Here is an 8138-nt window from a genome sequence, read left to right on the forward strand (position 1 = left end):
ATTGTAGTGGAAAGATTATGTTTATAAAGATAATGTGTGACTTTAAATCGGGTCAGTTTTTATAATTATTGCGGCAGTATTTATAATTATAATAATGTCATAAATAAAGAATATTTTTCTTTTGGGGATGAAATTATAATTTGGTGTCTGAGATTCGGGACAGATTATTATTATCGCTGCGATATAATAATAATATCGGCAAATAGGGGGAAAATTTTTATTTTTGGAAGAGATTATAATTTTGGTATTTTATATAGGGAAAAATAATAATAATGTGGGGGTACCCTACGGCTTTCCATAATATATATATATATATATATATATATATATATATATGTCCAATTCTGGGTGCTGTCGGGCATACAAGCTTAAGAAAAGAATAATAAGTGGCAATTAAAAGACCAAATACAGGGGGAAAAATTAAACAGCAAATTAAGCTGTCCAGAAATACAGTGTATGTATATATAACAACATTGTATTATATATAAAATTAATTCTTAGAATCTATGATATATATGAATATTTGTAGGTATATCTTGTCTCATTGTAGAACCTATGGTATACATTATTTTATAGAAATTTATACATTTTTACCTCTTACATTGTATATTATTGTTTCTCATTTCAAAAATGCTGATTAAGAATTGACCCAGGTTGATTAACAACATGTTATCTTCGTTTGACATAAGCCACATAATTTTTTCTTTACTTGACAAATTTAAAAAGTTTGTATTATATTTAGAAATATTATGAAAAAAGGTCTGCCTTTCACTTGTATATAAAGGACAATCAATAAGTGAGTGTATCTTATCTTCTACACAATTCGTTACACTTATTGCAAATTATTTTGTTTCTCTCAAGTATAACTTTTTTACCTTCAGTGTTAGTTATTTTTTCATACCTCCCACTCTCAATTCTGAGAATGTGAGCACTTATTCTAAATTTACATATTATCTTTCTTTGTTCATAATTTTTCAAAATAAATACTTTTCAATGTTGAAGTTTTGTTTGAGATTGAAATATATGGTCAATTTACCAGTGATGCAGCCTTTCTCTCTTATCTTAAACCAATATTCCAAAAAATTCTTTCTCGTATTTTTATTTTTGAAATATCTTTTGAAAGTTGATATTTTCATTGATTTACAATTGGACCACAATATACCTAATTTGTTAGATAAATAGGTAACATTTATTAATCAGCTATTTACATTTGACTTGTCCAAAGTCATACTTTCCTTGTATGCACTGTATGATAAAGTATTTTCAGGCATATTTTCAAGTTTCTGCCAATAAGAGAAAGTAGCTATAAGAACTGAATAGGAAATTGGTAGTGTGCCAAATTCTGATAAAATTGCAATATTTGTGCTTTTCTTTCCCGCTCCAGTTATAAAGTTATAGAATTTTATATGTAGTGTTTCAATCTCCCAATCTTTGACAGTTTGATAAAGGTCTGTGTCTTTATTTTGCAATGTGGTTGAGAATGTACCCCATATTTCGTAACCATAGGTCACAATTGGCTTAAATAAGTGATCAAATAAATATAGTAATGTTTTGATAGGTGGATCTGTATGCTTGATATCTCTGTATATTTTAGATAAGGATTTCAATGCTTTTTTTTTTTTATATAAATAAGATTTTGCCTCTTTGAAAGAACCAGAAGATGAGAGTATTATACCCAAATATTGGTAATGTTTTACACATTCTAAATCTGTATTTTCAGTAGAATTTTTTTTTGTTATTAGGTATCCACGTTTATTAAAAATAATTATTTTTGTTTTATTTACATTGATATCCAAACACCATTTTTTACAATAATTAATCAGTGGATTAAGTTTTAGTAGTAAAGATTGTTGATAATCAGATATTAATATGATTGTAGTGTATATACAGTCAGGCCTTATTAATCCAATCACTCATATCGTTCGAATTAATGAAGCGTCTGGATAAATGAAGCGTATTTATATGCATTGAATAAATTGCTCCGCACTATTATTTATATGAAAGAAAATCCCAAAAGGTAATTCGCTTATCACAGTGAATGTCTTGAATCAAAACATTGATTTTTTTTTTTTACCAAACTTGTCTTATTAAGGCAAGCGTAAGCGTCATTACACAAATTCTAACATTCATCAATGTAATCAACTATCTAATGTGAATAACAGTAACACACTGATTATGTTAGATTATGTAAATTTATAAGAATTATCATGGAGATAATTTGCTTTTATTTTGTCATATTTATTAATATTCTTTTCAGTGCTTTACTCTGTATCGCAAGAAAATAAAACATTTCAAGATTGATTGATTACCAAATGCTTCGCACGTGTTCTCTCTCTCCCCATTGATACACCAACACACGCCATTCCCAGAACAAGGATTGGTTTCCTTTCTCACTATTTCTGCCCGACTCCTGTCATTGGGGCTGAATATATGACGTTTATCTTCGAGTGCCTTCAGAAACTCGGCTGCTCCTAGATATTGCCGTCTTTTCTCTGATTGTGCAGGCTACAAAAGATGACGTAAAGCTAAATTAGTGACGAGGCGGCCTATGTGTCTGTGTAGAGCCAGTAGGTGGGGTTTCTTAGGTAAATAGGGGAGATAATACAGTTTGTTAATTCAATATTCAGTTTCCTGCTTCCTATTTTTGTTGGCAAAAATAAGGTAAGATAGATAGATAGATTTTCAAAGAATGAAAAATTCTTCACAATCATGGTTAAGTTTTCACATTTATCGCAATCCATGGGACGGATGAATTTGTCGTACCTATACTGGATTCCTAAATTTCACAAAAAACCCTACAAGCATAGATACGAGAAACATACTATGCCACAACATATGCCAGAAATGGTGTAAATCAAATGTAGATTCTGGAAAATTCGAAAGAAGTTTTCGTGAATTTAAAATCACAAAACTTTTCTCAAAACAACATCAAAACGTATCGCATTTCAACACTTAATTAACACGATCATTACTCGCGGTGAATTAAAGACTAGACTTTGTGACGTCATAGACAGTTGCATTATCAGCAAAAATGGAAAAAGGGGCATATATTCATACTGTAAAACTTATACGATACCAATTTTGATGCACCAGATGCGCATTTCGACAAATAATGTCTCTTCAGTGATGCTCAACAGAAATGTTTGAAATTCGAAATAACAATGAAGTTTTAGAGCTATTATAGCCAAAAACAGCGTGCCAAAAAAGTGGAGTCAAATTCGTCTAAGGATAAGAGCTATGCATAAGGGAGATAATCCTTAATTTTGAAATGAATTTCTAAATTTTATAACAGCAATTAAATATACATCCATATTTTCAAGCTAGTAGAGACCCTCGGGGACTAACAGTCCACCAGCAGAGGCCTCGACCCAGGGGTCATAATGTAAAACTTATACGGTACCAATTTTGATGCACCAGATGCGCATTTCGACAAATAATGTCTCTTCAGTGATGCTCAACCGAAATGTTTGAAATCCGAAATAACAATGAAGTTTTAGAGCTATTATAGCTAAAAACAGCATGCCAAAAAAAAAAAATGAACAAATAAAAAAAAAAAAAACAAAAAAAAAAAAAAAAACCGTGCAATTAAATATACATCCGTATCATATCTAGTGATTACTCATTCACAAAATTAGTTTGTTGAACATCACTCTTGTTCTATGCACAAGTATTCTGAAGATGATAATAAGGAGGTGCTGGAGTTCCTCACTGATAATATCTTGTAGCCTTTAGTGATCAGGTCTTCCAACAGTCTGCTGGAATTCCCATGGGCATAAATCATACTCCTGTATTAGCTGACCTGTTTTTATGTATTTTTATGAAGCAGAATTTATTCCAAAGCTTCTACAGAAGAAAAGAAAATATATTTCTGTGGCCTTCAACTCGACATTTAAATATATCGACGACATTATCATTTCATTCATATGTCGATTCGATATATCCCAGTAATCTGTTCATTTTGTGTGTATTTTGTTCATCTTTCAACTTTAAGAAAAAATGGTAGCACTTCAGCTTCCCCTTCTTCAAATTCTCATATTTATGAAGGAATATTCCATTATCACCTGCATATGGTGTTTAGGTCTCTCAAATTATTCGATGTGCAAGAACTTGTTCTGTGTATAATCAGTTTGCAAATCAAGGCAGGTTTATACTAACAAACAAGTTGATGTTACAGGGGTTTCAACGGCCTCGTTTAAAGTCAGCATTTAGCAAATTCTATGGTCATTACAACGATCTAGTTTGCCAATACAACCTATCATTGGGTCAAATGTTGTTTGACTTGTTTCATACCGATTGTTAGGCCGTGTTTTGGCACACTCTTTTTGACTATGGATCAATCCGTTTATCTGATCAAGATATGGGGCTCACGGCGGGTGTGTTTGGTTGACAGGGGATGCTTTTCCTAGGCACCTGATCCCACCTCTGGTGTATCCAGGGGTCCGTGTTTGCCTAACTCTTTATTTTGTATTCCTTGTGGGTGTTATGAGATTGATCACTGTTCGTTTTCTTCGCCTTTCATGAGATTGGTTTTTTTTTTTATCGTGCTCTCAATGTGCTTATGAATGTCGATAGGAATAGTACATCAATTTAACGGTTAAAGGAATTCCAGTATAAATGAAAGTAGAATGTAAATATACAGCTAAATTTCTTAGGTATTTACATGTATAAGCTTTTGATTTTTCATTGTTTCATTGGTACGTGTATTATGATTTGAGACAGAAAATTTTAAAATCTTACCATGTTTAAATTACCTTTAGTATTTTTGAATATTTTAATGGGATCACAGGGGCTCGTCTTAGAATAAAATAAATAATGAAGAGTATAAAGTATAAATCTTCTATAAAATAAATTTGTCGTTTTGATAAAGATCGACTTGTTTTTGGTAACAGATGCATTGATGAAATACCCCACCCTGTGTGTAGTATCAAATTAGTTGATACTGGTTTTGGTAATTATAATTAATATTAATAAATAATAATTATGTCGACCGAAAGCTGTCGACATCTTTATCAAAATAATTTCATAGGTTATTGTATTGAAGATTTACATTCTTATTTTTCCACAGTTCGGAAGACGAGCCCCTCTGAATGGGACGGGCGCGGTTAAATATAAAACGTAAAATATCTATACCGCACAGTAGCGGTGTGCTTCGGTTTCACCGCTTCGAGCCGTGCTTGGATTGATCGGCGGTAGATGTGTATGAGAGGGCATGGTATTCATTCACTCGAACGTGTTCATTTTTCTCAAGATACCCCCAAATAATAATCTTTACACCAGACTGAGAACGACCTCTCAATCCTTCATGGGTTATTTTCGCATTAACCATTTAAACCAAACAAAAAACAAAAAAAACAACTTTATCAAATTATTTCAATGCAAAGTTCAAATTAAAACAGAGCTTATCATGCACCATAAAAATCATACGAAAATAAGCATTACCTTTTTAGCAGTGATTGCTGACGTCACCAACTGTGCCGCGCAGATAATTGTTACCAGAAGTGCCAGTTGTCTCATCCCGACTGCAGAAGCAACATAAATGCGCAAATATTCTTGTCTGTCGGTATTTATACATCTACCTGATTATCAATCATATGTCTTGGCGAAACGGATTCATAATGGTACCCATTTATCATATCAATGTTTGGCTTTTCATTTTTTCATTTCTGTAAGAAAACTAACCAACCATTTCAATATTGTGACAAGAAGAGATGATTGATAAGAATTTTGGCCGGTAAATCTTTCACTACAAAATTGTATACATGTATTTATAAAAACTGCTACCCAAATGCATGTTGATTAAAACCAATGTAATTGAAATAAGACTTCTACGATACGAGACGTTTCCATGTGAGTGAAAAATTCTCGAGAGGGACGTTAAACAAGATACTTGTTCTTGAATCAAACTACGATACGCTTCAATATACGTTAAAGTTATCTTTTATCTTAATTCATTTTTTATTCCGATGACTTGAATTCGATTCTGATTTTTAAAAAAAAATCTGTAACACACAAAATACACATATCTAGGAGAGCAGTACTACGGATTTTTGCGGCCATTAGTCGGAAACAGGGAACAAATTTTAGAGCGCATGATAAAATTTCCTTTTAAAAATTGGTTCCAAATTAAGCTGTAATTAAGGGAATCGATGCAAGTAAAGAGCAAGTGCGATCTTCTTTTTTTTCTCTACCCAAGGAAAAGAAGCGTATATCATTTTCAAACAAACACGTTCCATTTTGTTAAAAGCCATGCGACTATAGTACGGTTATCGTACAAAAAAAAAAAAATCACGTATCATGCAAATAACATGAGGGTGAAAATCCTGTCGATTTCATGCAGGATTGTCTGTATAATATTTTTTCAATACATTCGGACATTTTTCATGTGATGATTATATAGTATTCGCATGAAAATCTTATATATATGGTACATCAAAATCTGGAGGAAAAAAATGAAAAAACAGCAAAGCATATAAAATATCATTTTGTACATTTCCACATTTTAAACTCATAAAAGTGATAAATGAAGAAAAGGTGAAGATAATGAACAGTGATTAATCTCATAACGCCTACAATCAATACAAAATAGATAGTTGGGCAAATAAGGACCCCTGGATAAACCAAAGGTGGGATCAGGTACCTAGGAGGATTTTTCATTCCCTGTCGACCGGTCACATACGCCGTGAATCCTTTATGTTGATCAGGTAAACGGAGTAATCTCATAATCAAAACCATTATGTCAAGAATGGCCTAACAATTGTTATGAAACACGTCAGACAGGATTTGACCCAATGGCAGCTACATGTAGGTTGTATTGACAGGCCATAAGTAAGTCATCATTCACTTTTTCACTACAGTGAAACTTCTCCAAACCGGCCCCTCTGAAAACCGGTTCTCTCTGGATATCGGCCGATTTTCAAAGTCCCGGCAGAAATATTACCATTCCCTTACAAAGAAATTCTTCCAAAACCGAACACTCCTGAAAACCGGACACCAACCACTTTTTAAAGTATGTTTGTTATCAATTTACCCTTATCATACTGTTCCCCTTTTGAAGACGAGAAAAGTTTGGCCAGAGGTAATCAATGTAAATTTAGAATTTTTGTTGAATAGAAGAAAATATATCGTCACCTATTCATTTGTTTGCAGCTAGAGATAAGCATTTTCTTGTCATCTTCACGAAGAATAAAATACATGTAGTCATCATAAAATAATTTGTAAGCCTGATATTTTATAAATTCGATTTTGCAGATTTTGATAATTCATAATCGTTATGATTGAATTTTGGAAAGAACAGGCCCATAACATTTCCATAGATACTAACTCGTTATAGCGAGATAGTTAACCCTATATAACGAGATACTAATTCGTTATAACGAGATAGCTAACTCGTAACAACGAGATACTAATTCGTTTTAACGAGATAGCTAACTCGTTATACAGGTAACAAGATAGTAACTCTATATAACGACCAACTAGATAATTATCTTGTTATAACGAGATAATTAACTCGTTATAATGAGATAATTAACTCGTTATAACGAGATGATTAACTCGTTCTAACGAGATAATTAACTCGTCATAACGAGTTAACATAATTGTTTACTTTTTCAAAATGAGCCTAGCTGGCTTTCGTACTTTCGGCTTGACTGATACGAAGTTTTAAAAGTTGGAACAGAGGTGAGTAAGCACAAAGTACATATCTGTAGTTGATTAAATACCATGTACAAGTAGTTTTGGATCCAGAAATTCAGAACGAAGGGTTACAGCCTCATAGGTCGGAGGTCTGGGGAAACACACTAAACCAGGGGTGGAGTCGCCGGCTTTGGATCCGCCTTTGGGCAAAAATACATGTTTCAGTATTTTTTGCTCTAAAGAAAATCTAAGCATACATGTGGATATGGTGTATTTGTATGAAGTATATCAGACGGTGGATTCTGAGTATGTCTTCCTGTTCTCTTTGTAATTTCTGCTTCCCTGTTCACAAGCTTTTGTTTTTACAAAATGCTGACCTTCTCATAATATTATTGCATAAAATATTTTCCGTTTTCAATTTCCCGTTTTAGCCAGACCTTAAATACATATGTATATAGAGTTATCTTTAGACTTACTGCATACATGCTCTATGTATCAATAATAAT

Source organism: Ostrea edulis, chromosome 6 (genome assembly GCF_947568905.1).
Source record: "Ostrea edulis chromosome 6, xbOstEdul1.1, whole genome shotgun sequence".
NCBI classification, from domain to species: domain Eukaryota; kingdom Metazoa; phylum Mollusca; class Bivalvia; order Ostreida; family Ostreidae; genus Ostrea; species Ostrea edulis.